The sequence below is a fragment of the Callithrix jacchus genome, chromosome 17 (genome assembly GCF_049354715.1).
Source record: "Callithrix jacchus isolate 240 chromosome 17, calJac240_pri, whole genome shotgun sequence".
NCBI classification, from domain to species: domain Eukaryota; kingdom Metazoa; phylum Chordata; class Mammalia; order Primates; family Cebidae; genus Callithrix; species Callithrix jacchus.
In genome coordinates this window covers 2,560,909-2,573,337 of record NC_133518.1, presented here as the reverse complement: position 1 = coordinate 2,573,337, position 12,429 = coordinate 2,560,909, and positions in this window count along the sequence as shown.

Here is a 12,429-nt window from a genome sequence, read left to right as displayed (position 1 = left end):
GGCTTTAAAAATGCGTTTTCCACTTCCTCACAGAAAGGGTTTAGAAACTCCTGCAAACACACATCAGTTTAACTTTGTAAGTTGAATGCACACATTGAAGACCGTTCTGTTAGGTAGCTCCGTTTTGGTTTTAGAAGCAGATATTTCTCAATACCGCGTTTGTTCCAATTCACCCGGGTATTACGAAACCCAGCTCCTGGAAAAACCGTGCTTCTCACTCTCTGATTCTGAAGGCGGATTCAACTCCCTTAGCTGAGCGAACAGCCAGCAGAGCAGTTTGCAAGATACGTTCTTTTTGTGTTTTAGACGGAGATTTCCAGCTATTTCTTGAATGCCTGGATTTGGCTGGGAAAATGCGTTTTCCACTTCTTCACAGAAAGGGTTTAGAAACTCCTGCAAACACACATCAGTTTAACTCCGTAAGTTGAATGCACACATTGAAGACCGTTCTGTTAGGTAGCTCCGTTTTGGTTTTAGAATCAGATATTTCTCAATACCGCGTTTGCTCCCATTCACCCGGGTATAACGAAACCCAGCTCCTGGAAGAACCGTGCTTCTCACTCTCTGATTCTGAAGGCGGATTCAACTCCCTTAGCTGAGCGAACAGCCAGCAGAGCAGTTTGAAAGATACGTTCTTTTTGTGTTTTAGACGGAGATTTCCAGCTATTTCTTGAATGCCTGGATTTGGCTGGGAAAATGCGTTTTCCACTTCTTCACAGAAAGGGTTTAGAAACTCCTGAAAACACACATCAGTTTAAATCCGTAAGTTGAATGCACACATTGAAGACCGTTCAGTTAGGTAGCTCCGTTTTGGTTTTAGAAGCAGATATTTCTCAATACCGCGTTTGCTCCCATTCACCCGGGTATAACGAAACCCAGCTCCTGGAAGAACCGTGCTTCTCACTCTCTGATTCTGAAGGCAAATTCAACTCCCTTAGCTGAGAGAACACCCAGCAGAGCAGTTTGCAAGATACGTTCTTTTTGTGTTTTAGAGGGAGATTTCCAGCTATTTCTTGAATGCCTGGATTTGGCTGGGAAAATGCGTTTTCCACTTCTTCACAGAAAGGGTTTAGAAACTCCTGAAAACACACATCAGTTTAACTCCGTAAGTTGAATGCACACATTGAAGACCGTTCTGTTAGGTAGCTCCGTTTTGGTTTTAGAAGCAGATATTTCTCAATACCGCGTTTGCTCCCATTCACCCGGGTATAACGAAACCCAGCTCCTGGAAGAACCGTGCTTCTCACTCTCTGATTCTGAAGGCGGATTCAACTCCCTTAGCTGAGCGAACACCCAGCAGAGCAGTTTGCAAGATACGTTCTTTTTGTGTTTTAGACGGAGATTTCCAGCTATTTCTTGAATGCCTGGATTTGGCTTGGAAATGCGTTTTCCACTTCCTCACAGAAAGGGTTTAGAAACTCCTGCAAACACACATCAGTTTATCTCCGTAAGTTGAATGCACACATTGAAGACCGTTCTGTTAGGTAGCTCCGTTTTGGTTTTAGAAGCAGATATTTCTCAATACCGCGTTTGTTCCAATTCACCCGGGTATTACGAAACCCAGCTCCAGGAAGAACCGTGCTTCTCACTCTCTGATTCTGAAGGCGGATTCAACTTCCTTAGCTGAGCGAACACCCAGCAGAGCAGTTTGCAAGATACGTTCTTTTTGTGTTTTAGACGGAGATTTCCAGCTATTTCTTGAATGCCTGGATTTGGCTGGGAAAATGCGTTTTCCACTTCTTCACAGAAAGGGTTTAGAAACTCCTGCAAACACACATCAGTTTAACTCCGTACGTTGAATGCACACATTGAAGACCGTTCTGTTAGGTAGCTCCGTTTTGGTTTTAGAAGCAGATATTTCTCAATACCGCGTTTGTTCCAATTCACCCGGGTATAACGAAACCCAGCTCCTGGAAGAACCGTGCTTCTCACTCTCTGATTCTGAAGGCGGATTCCACTCCCTTAGCTGAGCGAACAGCCAGCAGAGCAGTTTGCAAGGTACGTTCTTTTTGTGTTTTAGACGGAGATTTCCAGCTATTTCTTGAATGCCTGGAGTTGGCTGGGAAAATGCGTTTTCCACTTCTTCACAGAAAGGGTTTAGAAACTCCTGCAAACACACATCAGTTTAACTCCGTAAGTTGAATGCACACATTGAAGACCGTTCTGTTAGGTAGCTCCGTTTTGGTTTTAGAAGCAGATATTTCTCAATACCGCGTTTGTTCCAATTCACCCGGGTATTACGAAACCCAGCTCCTGGAAGAACCGTGCTTCTCACTCTCTGATTCTGAAGGCGGATTCAACTTTTTTAGCTGAGCGAACACCCAGCAGAGCAGTTTGCAAGATACGTTCTTTTTGTGTTTTAGACGGAGATTTCCCGCTATTTCTTGAATGCCTGGATTTGGCTGGGAAAATGCGTTTTCCACTTCTTCACAGAAAGGGTTTAGAAACTCCTGAAAACACACATCAGTTTAACTCCGTAAGTTGAATGCACACATTGAAGACCGTTCTGTTAGGTAGCTCCGTTTTGGTTTTAAAAGCAGATATTTCTCAATACCGCGTTTGCTCCCATTCACCCGGGTATAACGAAACCCAGCTCCTGGAAGAACCGTGCTTCTCACTCTCTGATTCTGAAGGCGGATTCAACTCCCTTAGCTGAGCGAACACCCAGCAGAGCAGTTTGCAAGATACGTTCTTTTTGTGTTTTAGACGGAGATTTCCAGCTATTTCTTGAATGCCTGGATTTGGCTGGGAAAATGCGTTTTCCACTTCTTCACAGAAAGGGTTTAGAAACTCCTGCAAACACACATCAGTTTAACTCCGTACGTTGAATGCACACATTGAAGACCGTTCTGTTAGGTAGCTCCGTTTCGGTTTTAGAAGCAGATATTTCTCAATACCGCGTTTGTTCCAATTCACCCGGGTATAACGAAACCCAGCTCCTGGAAGAACCGTGCTTCTCACTCTCTGATTCTGAAGGCGGATTCAACTCCCTTAGCTGAGCGAACAGCCAGCAGAGCAGTTTGCAAGATACGTTCTTTTTGTGTTTTAGACGGAGATTTCCAGCTATTTCTTGAATGCCTGGAGTTGGCTGGGAAAATGCGTTTTCCACTTCTTCACAGAAAGGGTTTAGAAACTCCTGCAAACACACATCAGTTTAACTCCGTAAGTTGAATGCACACATTGAAGACCGTTCTGTTAGGTAGCTCCGTTTTGGTTTTAGAAGCAGATATTTCTCAATACCGCGTTTGCTCCCATTTACCCGGGTATAACGAAACCCAGCTCCTGGAAGAACCGTGCTTCTCACTCTCTGATTGTGAAGGCGGATTCAACTCCCTTAGCTGAGCGAACACCCAGCAGAGCAGTTTGCAAGATACGTTCTTTTTGTGTTTTAGACGGAGATTTCCAGCTATTTCTTGAATGCCTGGATTTGGCTGGGAAAATGCGTTTTCCACTTCTTCACAGAAAGGGTTTAGAAACTCCTGCAAACACACATCAGTTTAACTCCGTAAGTTGAATGCACACATTGAAGACCGTTCTGTTAGGTAGCTCCGTTTTGATTTTAGAAGCAGATATTTCTCAATACCGCGTTTGTTCCAATGCACCCGGGTATAACGAAACCAAGCTCCTGGAAGAACCGTGCTTCTCACTCTCTGATTCTGAAGGCGGATTCAACTCCCTTAGCTGAGCGAACACCCAGCAGAGCAGTTTGCAAGATACGTTCTTTTTGTGTTTTAGACGGAGATTTCCAGCTATTTCTTGAATGCCTGGATTTGGCTGGGAAAATGCGTTTTCCACTTCTTCACAGAAAGGGTTTAGAAACTCCTGCAAACACACATCAGTTTAACTTCGTAAGTTGAATGCACACATTGAAGACCGTTCTGTTATTTAGCTCCGTTTTGGTTTTAGAAGCAGATATTTCTCAATACCGCGTTTGTTCCAATTCACCCGGGTTTAACGAAACCCAGCTCCTAGAAGAACCGTGCTTCTCACTCTCTGATTCTGAAGGCGGATTCAACTCCCTTAGCTGAGCGAACACCCAGCAGAGCAGTTTGCAAGATACGTTCTTTTTGTGTTTTAGACGGAGATTTCCAGCTATTTCTTGAATGCCTGGATTTGGCGGGGAAAATGCGTTTTCCACTTCTTCACAGAAAGGGTTTAGAAACTCCTGCAAACACATCAGTTTAACTCCGTAAGTTCAATGCACACATTGAAGACCGTTCTGTTAGGTAGCTCCGTTTTGGTTTTAGAAGCAGATATTTCTCAATACCGCGTTTGTTCCAATTCACCCGGGTATAACCAAACCCAGCTCCTGGAAGAACCGTGCTTCTCACTCTCTGATTCTGAAGGCGGATTCAACTCCCTTAGCTGAGCGAACACCCAGCAGAGCAGTTTGCAAGATACGTTCTTTTTGTGTTTTAGACGGAGATTTCCAGCTATTTCTTGAATGCCTGGATTTGGCTGGGAAATGCTTTTTCCACTTCTTCACAGAAAGGGTTTAGAAACTCCTGCAAACACACATCAGTTTAACTCCGTAAGTTGAATGCACACATTGAAGACCGTTCTGTTAGGTAGCTCCGTTTTGGTTTTAGAAGCAGATATTTCTCAATACCGCGTTTGTTCCAATGCACCCGGGTATAACGAAACCCAGCTCCTGGAAGAACCGTGCTTCTCACTCTCTGATTCTGAAGGCGGATTCAACTCCCTTAGCTGAGCGAACACCCAGCAGAGCAGTTTGCAAGATACGTTCTTTTTGTGTTTTAGACGGAGATTTTCAGCTATTTCTTGAATGCCTGGATTTGGCTGGGAAAATGCGTTTTCCACTTCTTCACAGAAAGGGTTTAGAAACTCCTGCAAACACACATCAGTTTAACTCCGTAAGTTGAATGCACACATTGAAGACCGTTCTGTTAGGTAGCTCCGTTTTGGTTTTAGAAGCAGATATTTCTCAATACCGCGTTTGTTCCAATGCACCCGGGTATAACGAAACCCAGCTCCTGGAAGAACCGTGCTTCTCACTCTCTGATTCTGAAGGCGGATTCAACTCCCTTAGCTGAGCGAACACCCAGCAGAGCAGTTTGCAAGATACGTTCTTTTTGTGTTTTAGACGGAGATTTCCAGCTATTTCTTGAATGCCTGGATTTGGCTGGGAAAATGCGTTTTCCACTTCTTCACAGAAAGGGTTTAGAAACTCCTGCAAACACACATCAGTTTAACTCCGTAAGTTGAATGCACACATTGAAGACCGTTCTGTTAGGTAGCTCCGTTTTGGTTTTAGAAGCAGATATTTCTCAATACCGCGTTTGTTCCAATGCACCCGGGTATAACGAAACCCAGCTCCTGGAAGAACCTTGCTTCTCACTCTCTGATTCTGAAGGCGGATTCAACTCCCTTAGCTGAGCGAACACCCAGCAGAGCAGTTTGCAAGATACGTTCTTTATGTGTTTTAGACGGAGATTTCCAGCTATTTCTTGAATGCCTGGATTTGGCTGGGAAAATGCGTTTTCCACTTCTTCACAGAAAGGGTTTAGAAACTCCTGCAAACACACATCAGTTTAACTCCGTAAGTTGAATGCAAACATTGAAGACCGTTCTGTTAGGTAGCTCCGTTTTGGTTTTAGAAGCAGATATTTCTCAATACCGCGTTTGTTCCAATTCACCCGGGTATTACGAAACCCAGCTCCTGGAAGAACCGTGCTTCTCACTCTCTGATTCTGAAGGCGGATTCAACTCCCTTAGCTGAGCGAACACCCAGCAGAGCAGTTTGCAAGATACGTTCTTTTTGTGTTTTAGACGGAGATTTCCAGCTATTTCTTGAATGCCTGGATTTGGCTGGGAATATGCGTTTTCCACTTCTTCACAGAAAGGGTTTAGAAACTCCTGCAAACACACATCAGCTTAACTCCGTAAGTTGAATGCACACAATGAAGACCGTTCTGTTAGGTAGCTCCGTTTTGGTTCTAGAAGCAGATATTTCTCAATACCGCGTTTGTTCCAATTCACCCGGGTATTACGAAACCCAGCTCCTGGAAGAACCGTGCTTCTCACACTCTGATTCTTAAGGCGGATTGAACTCCCTTAGCTGAGCGAACACCCAGCAGAGCAGTTTGCAAGATACGTTCTTTTTGTGTTTAAACGGAGATTTCCAGCTATTTCTTGAATGCCTGGATTTGGCTGGGAAAATGCGTTTTCCACTTCTTCACAGAAAGGGTTTAGAAACTCCTGCAAACACACATCAGTTTAACTCCGTAAGTTGAATGCACACATTGAAGACCGTTCTGTTAGGTAGCTCCGTTTTGGTTTTAGAAGCAGATATTTCTCAATACCGCGTTTGTTCCAATGCACCCGGGTATAACGAAACCCAGCTCCTGGAAGAACCGTGCTTCTCACTCTCTGATTCTGAAGGCGGATTCAACTCCCTTAGCTGAGCGAACACCCAGCAGAGCAGTTTGCAAGATACGTTCTTTTTGTGTTTTAGACGGAGATTTCCAGCTATTTCTTGAATGCCTGGATTTGGCTGGGAAAATGCGTTTTCCACTTCTTCACAGAAAGGGTTTAGAAACTCCTGCAAACACACATCAGTTTAACTCCGTACGTTGAATGCACACATTGAAGACCGTTCTGTTAGGTAGCTCCGTGTTGGTTTTAGAAGCATATATTTCTCAATAGCGCGTTTGTTCCAATTCACCCGGGTATTACGAAACCCAGCTCTTGGAAGAACCGTGCTTCTCACTCTCTGATTCTGAAGGCGGATTCAACTCCCTTAGCTGAGCGAACACCCAGCAGAGCAGTTTGCAAGATACGTTCTTTTTGTGTTTCAGACGGAGATTTCCAGCTATTTCTTGAATGCCTGGATTTGGCTGGGAAAATGCGTTTTCCACTTCTTCACAGAAAGGGTTTAGAAACTCCTGCAAACACACATCAGTTTAACTCCGTAAGTTGAATGCACGCGTTGAAAACCGATCTGTTAGGTAGATCCGTTTTGGTTTTAGAAGCAGATATTTCTCAATACCGCGTTTGTTCAAATGCACCCGGGTATAAGGAAACCCAGCTCCTGGAAGAACCGTGTTCTCACTCTCTGATTCTGAAGTCGGATTCAACTCCCTTAGGATAGCGAACACCCAGCAGAGCAGTTTGCAAGATACGTTCTTTTTGTGTTTTAGACGGAGATTTCCAGCTATTTCTTGAATGCCTGGATTTGGCTGGGAAAATGCGTTTTCCACTTCTTCACAGAAAGGGTTTAGAAACTCCTGCAAACACACATCAGTTTAACTCCGTAAGTTAAATGCACACATTGAAGACCGTTCTGTTAGGTAGCTCCGTTTTGGTTTTAGAAGCAGATATTTCTCAATACCGCGTTTGTTCCAATTCACCCGGGTATAACGACACCCAGCACCTGGAAAAACCGTGCTTCTCACTCTCTGATTCTGAAGGCGGATTCAACTCCCTTAGCTGAGCGAACACCCAGCAGAGCAGTTTGCAAGATACGTTCTTTTTGTGTTTAAGCGGAGATTTCCTGCTATTTCTTGAATGCCTGGATTTGGCTGGGAAAATGCGTTTTCCACTTCTTCACAGAAAGGGTTTAGAAACTCCTGCAAACACACATCAGTTTAACTTTGTAAGTTGAATGCACACATTGAAGACCGTTCTGTTAGGTAGCTGTGTTTTGGTTTTAGAAGCAGATATTCCTCAATACCGCGTTTGTTCCAATACACCCGGGTATAACGAATCCCAGCTCCTGGAAGAACCGTGCTTCTCACTCTCTAATTCTGAAGGCGGATTCAACTCCCTTAGCTGAGCGAACACCCAGCCGAGCAGTTTGCAAGATACGTTCTTTTTGTGTTTTAGACGGAGATTTCCAGCTATTTCTTGAATGCCTGGATTTGGCTGGGAAAATGCGTTTTCCACTTCTTCACAGAAAGAGTTTAGAAACTCCTGCAAACACACATCAGTTTAACTCCGTAAGTTGAATGCACACATTGAAGACCGTTCTGTTAGGTAGCTTTGTTTTGGTTTTAGAAGCAGATATTTCTCAATACCGCGTTCGTTCCAATGCACCCGGGTATAACGAAACCCAGCTCCTGGAAGAACCGTGCTTCTCACTCTCTGATTCTGAAGGCGGATTCAACTCCCTTAGCTGAGCGAACACCCAGCAGAGCAGTGTGCAAGATACGTTCTTTTTGTGTTTTAGACGGAGATTTCCAGCTATTTCTTGAATGCCTGTATTTGGCTGGGAAAATGCGTTTTCCACTTCTTCACAGAAATGGTTTAGAAACTCCTGCAAACACACATCAGTTTAACTCCGTAAGTTGAATGCACACATTGAAGACCGTTCTGTTAGGTAGCTCCGTTTTGGTTTTAGAAGCAGATATTTCTCAATACCGCGTTTGTTCCAATTCACCCGGGTATAACGAAACCCAGCTCCTGGAAGAACCGTGCTTCTCACTCTCTGATTCTGAAGGCGGATTCAACTCCCTTAGCTGAGCGAACACCCAGCAGAGCAGTTTGCAAGATACGTTCTTTTTGTGTTTTAGACCGAGATTTCCAGCTATTTCTTGAATGCCTGGATTTGGCTGGGAAAATGCGTTTTCCACTTCTTCACAGAAAGAATTTAGAAACTACTGCAAACACACATCAGTTTAACTCCGTAAGTTGAATTCACACATTGAAGACCGTTCTGTTAGGTAGCTCCGTTTTGGTTTTAGAAGCAGATATTTCTCAATACCGCGTTTGTTCCAATGCACCCGGGTATAACGAAACCCAGCTCCTGGAAGAACCGTGCTTCTCACTCTCTGATTGTGAAGGCGGATTCAACTCCCTTAGCTGAGCGAACACCCAGCAGAGCAGTTTGCAAGATACGTTCTTTTTGTGTTTTAGACGGAGATTTCCAGCTATTTCTTGAATGCCTGGATTTGGCTTTGAAAATGCGTTTTCCACTTCCTCACAGAAAGGGTTTAGAAACTCCTGCAAACACACATCAGTTTAACTCCGTACGTTGAATGCACACATTGAAGACCGTTCTGTTAGGTAGCTCCGTTTTGGTTTTAGAAGCAGATATTTCTCAATACCGCGTTTGTTCCAATTCACCCGGGTATTACGAAACCCAGCTCCTGGAAAAACCGTGCTTCTCACTCTCTGATTCTGAAGGCGGATTCAACTCCCTTAGCTGAGCGAACACCCAGCAGAGCAGTTTGCAAGATACGTTCTTTTTGTGTTTTAGACGGAGATTTCCAGCTATTTCTTGAATGCCTGGATTTGGCTGGGAAAATGCATTTTCCACTTCTTCACAGAAAGGGTTTAGAAACTCCTGCAAAGACACATCAGTTTAACTCCGTACGTTGAATGCACACATTGAAGACCGTTCTGTTAGGGAGCTCCGTTTTGGTTTTAGAAGCAGATATTTCTCAATACCGCGTTTGTTCCAATTCACCCGGGTATAACGAAACCCAGCTCCTGGAAGAACCGTGCTTCTCACTCTCTGATTCTGAAGGCGGATTCAACTCCCTTAGCTGAGCGAACACCCAGCAGAGCAGTTTGCAAGATACGTTCTTTTTGTGTTTTAGACGGAGATTTCCAGCTATTTCTTGAATGCTTGATTTGGCTGGGAAAATGCGTTTTCCACTTCTTCACAGAAAGGGTTTAGAAACTCCTGCAAACACACATCAGTTTAACTCCGTAAGTTGAATGCACACATTGAAGACCGTTCTGTTAGGTAGCTCCGTTTTGGTTTTAGAAGCAGATATTTCTCAATACCGCGTTTGTTCCAATTCACCCGGGTATAACGAAACCCAGCTCCTGGAAGAACCGTGCTTCTCACTCTCTGATTCTGAAGGCGGATTCAACTCCCTTAGCTGAGCGAACACCCAGCAGAGCAGTTTGCAAGATACGTTCTTTTTGTGTTTTAGACGGAGATTTCCAGCTATGTCTTGAATGCCTGGATTTGGCTGGAAAAATGCATTTTCCACTTCTTCACAGAAAGGGTTTAGAAACTCCTGCAAACACACATCAGTTTAACTCCGTAAGCTGAATGCACACATTGAAGACCGTTCTGTTAGGTAGCTCCGTTTTGGTTTTAGAAGCATATATTTCTCAATACCGCGTTTGTTCCAATTCACCCGGGTATAACGAAACCCAGCTCCTGGAAGAAACGTGCTTCTCACTCTCTGATTTTGAAGGCAGATTCAACTACCTTAGCTGAGCGAACACCCAGCAGAGCAGTTTGCAAGATACGTTCTTTTTGTGTTTTAGACGGAGGTTTCCAGCTATTTCTTGAATGCCTGGAGTTGTCTGGGAAAATGCGTTTTCCACTTCTTCACAGAAAGGGTTTAGAAACTCCTGCAAAGACACATCAGTTTAACTCCGTAAGTTGAATGCACACATTGAAGACCGTTCTGTTAGGTAGCTCCGTTTTGGTTTTAGAAGCAGATATTTCTCAATACCGCGTTTGTTCCAATTCACCCGGGTATTACGAAACCCAGCTCCTGGAAGAACCGTGCTTCTCACTCTCTGATTCTGAAGGCGGATTCAACTCCCTTAGCTGAGCGAACACCCAGCAGAGCAGTTTGCAAGATACGTTCTTTTTGTGTTTTAGACGGAGATTTCCAGCTATTTCTTGAATGCCTGGATTTGGCTGGGAAAATGCGTTTTCCACTTCTTCACAGAAAGGGTTTAGAAACTCCTGCAAACACACATCAGCTTAACTCCGTAAGTTGAATGCACACAATGAAGACCGTTCTGTTAGGTAGCTCCGTTTTGGTTCTAGAAGCAGATATTTCTCAATACCGCGTTTGTTCCAATTCACCCGGGTATTACGAAACCCAGCTCCTGGAAGAACCGTGCTTCTCACACTCTGATTCTTAAGGCGGATTGAACTCCCTTAGCTGAGCGAACACCCAGCAGAGCAGTTTGCAAGATACGTTCTTTTTGTGTTTAAACGGAGATTTCCAGCTATTTCTTGAATGCCTGGATTTGGCTGGGAAAATGCGTTTTCCACTTCTTCACAGAAAGGGTTTAGAAACTCCTGCAAACACACATCAGTTTAACTCCGTAAGTTGAATGCACACATTGAAGACCGTTCTGTTAGGTAGCTCCGTTTTGGTTTTAGAAGCAGATATTTCTCAATACCGCCTTTGTTCCAATGCACCCGGGTATAACGAAACCCAGCTCCTGGAAGAACCGTGCTTCTCACTCTCTGATTCTGAAGGCGGATTCAACTCCCTTAGCTGAGCGAACACCCAGCAGAGCAGTTTGCAAGATACGTTCTTTTTGTGTTTTAGACGGAGATTTCCAGCTATTTCTTGAATGCCTGGATTTGGCTGGGAAAATGCGTTTTCCACTTCTTCACAGAAAGGGTTTAGAAACTCCTGCAAACACACATCAGTTTAACTCCGTACGTTGAATGCACACATTGAAGACCGTTCTGTTAGGTAGCTCCGTTTTGGTTTTAGAAGCATATATTTCTCAATAGCGCGTTTGTTCCAATTCACCCGGGTATTACGAAACCCAGCTCTTGGAAGAACCGTGCTTCTCACTCTCTGATTCTGAAGGCGGATTCAACTCCCTTAGCTGAGCGAACACCCAGCAGAGCAGTTTGCAAGATACGTTCTTTTTGTGTTTCAGACGGAGATTTCCAGCTATTTCTTGAATGCCTGGATTTGGCTGGGAAAATGCGTTTTCCACTTCTTCACAGAAAGGGTTTAGAAACTCCTGCAAACACACATCAGTTTAACTCCGTAAGTTGAATGCACGCGTTGAAAACCGATCTGTTAGGTAGATCCGTTTTGGTTTTAGAAGCAGATATTTCTCAATACCGCGTTTGTTCAAATGCACCCGGGTATAAGGAAACCCAGCTCCTGGAAGAACCGTGTTCTCACTCTCTGATTCTGAAGTCGGATTCAACTCCCTTAGGAGAGCGAACACCCAGCAGAGCAGTTTGCAAGATACGTTCTTTTTGTGTTTTAGACGGAGATTTCCAGCTATTTCTTGAATGCCTGGATTTGGCTGGGAAAATGCGTTTTCCACTTCTTCACAGAAAGGGTTTAGAAACTCCTGCAAACACACATCAGTTTAACTCCGTAAGTTAAATGCACACATTGAAGACCGTTCTGTTAGGTAGCTCCGTTTTGGTTTTAGAAGCAGATATTTCTCAATACCGCGTTTGTTCCAATTCACCCGGGTATAACGACACCCAGCACCTGGAAAAACCGTGCTTCTCACTCTCTGATTCTGAAGGCGGATTCAACTCCCTTAGCTGAGCGAACACCCAGCAGAGCAGTTTGCAAGATACGTTCTTTTTGTGTTTAAGCGGAGATTTCCTGCTATTTCTTGAATGCCTGGATTTGGCTGGGAAAATGCGTTTTCCACTTCTTCACAGAAAGGGTTTAGAAACTCCTGCAAACACACATCAGTTTAACTTTGTAAGTTGAATGCACA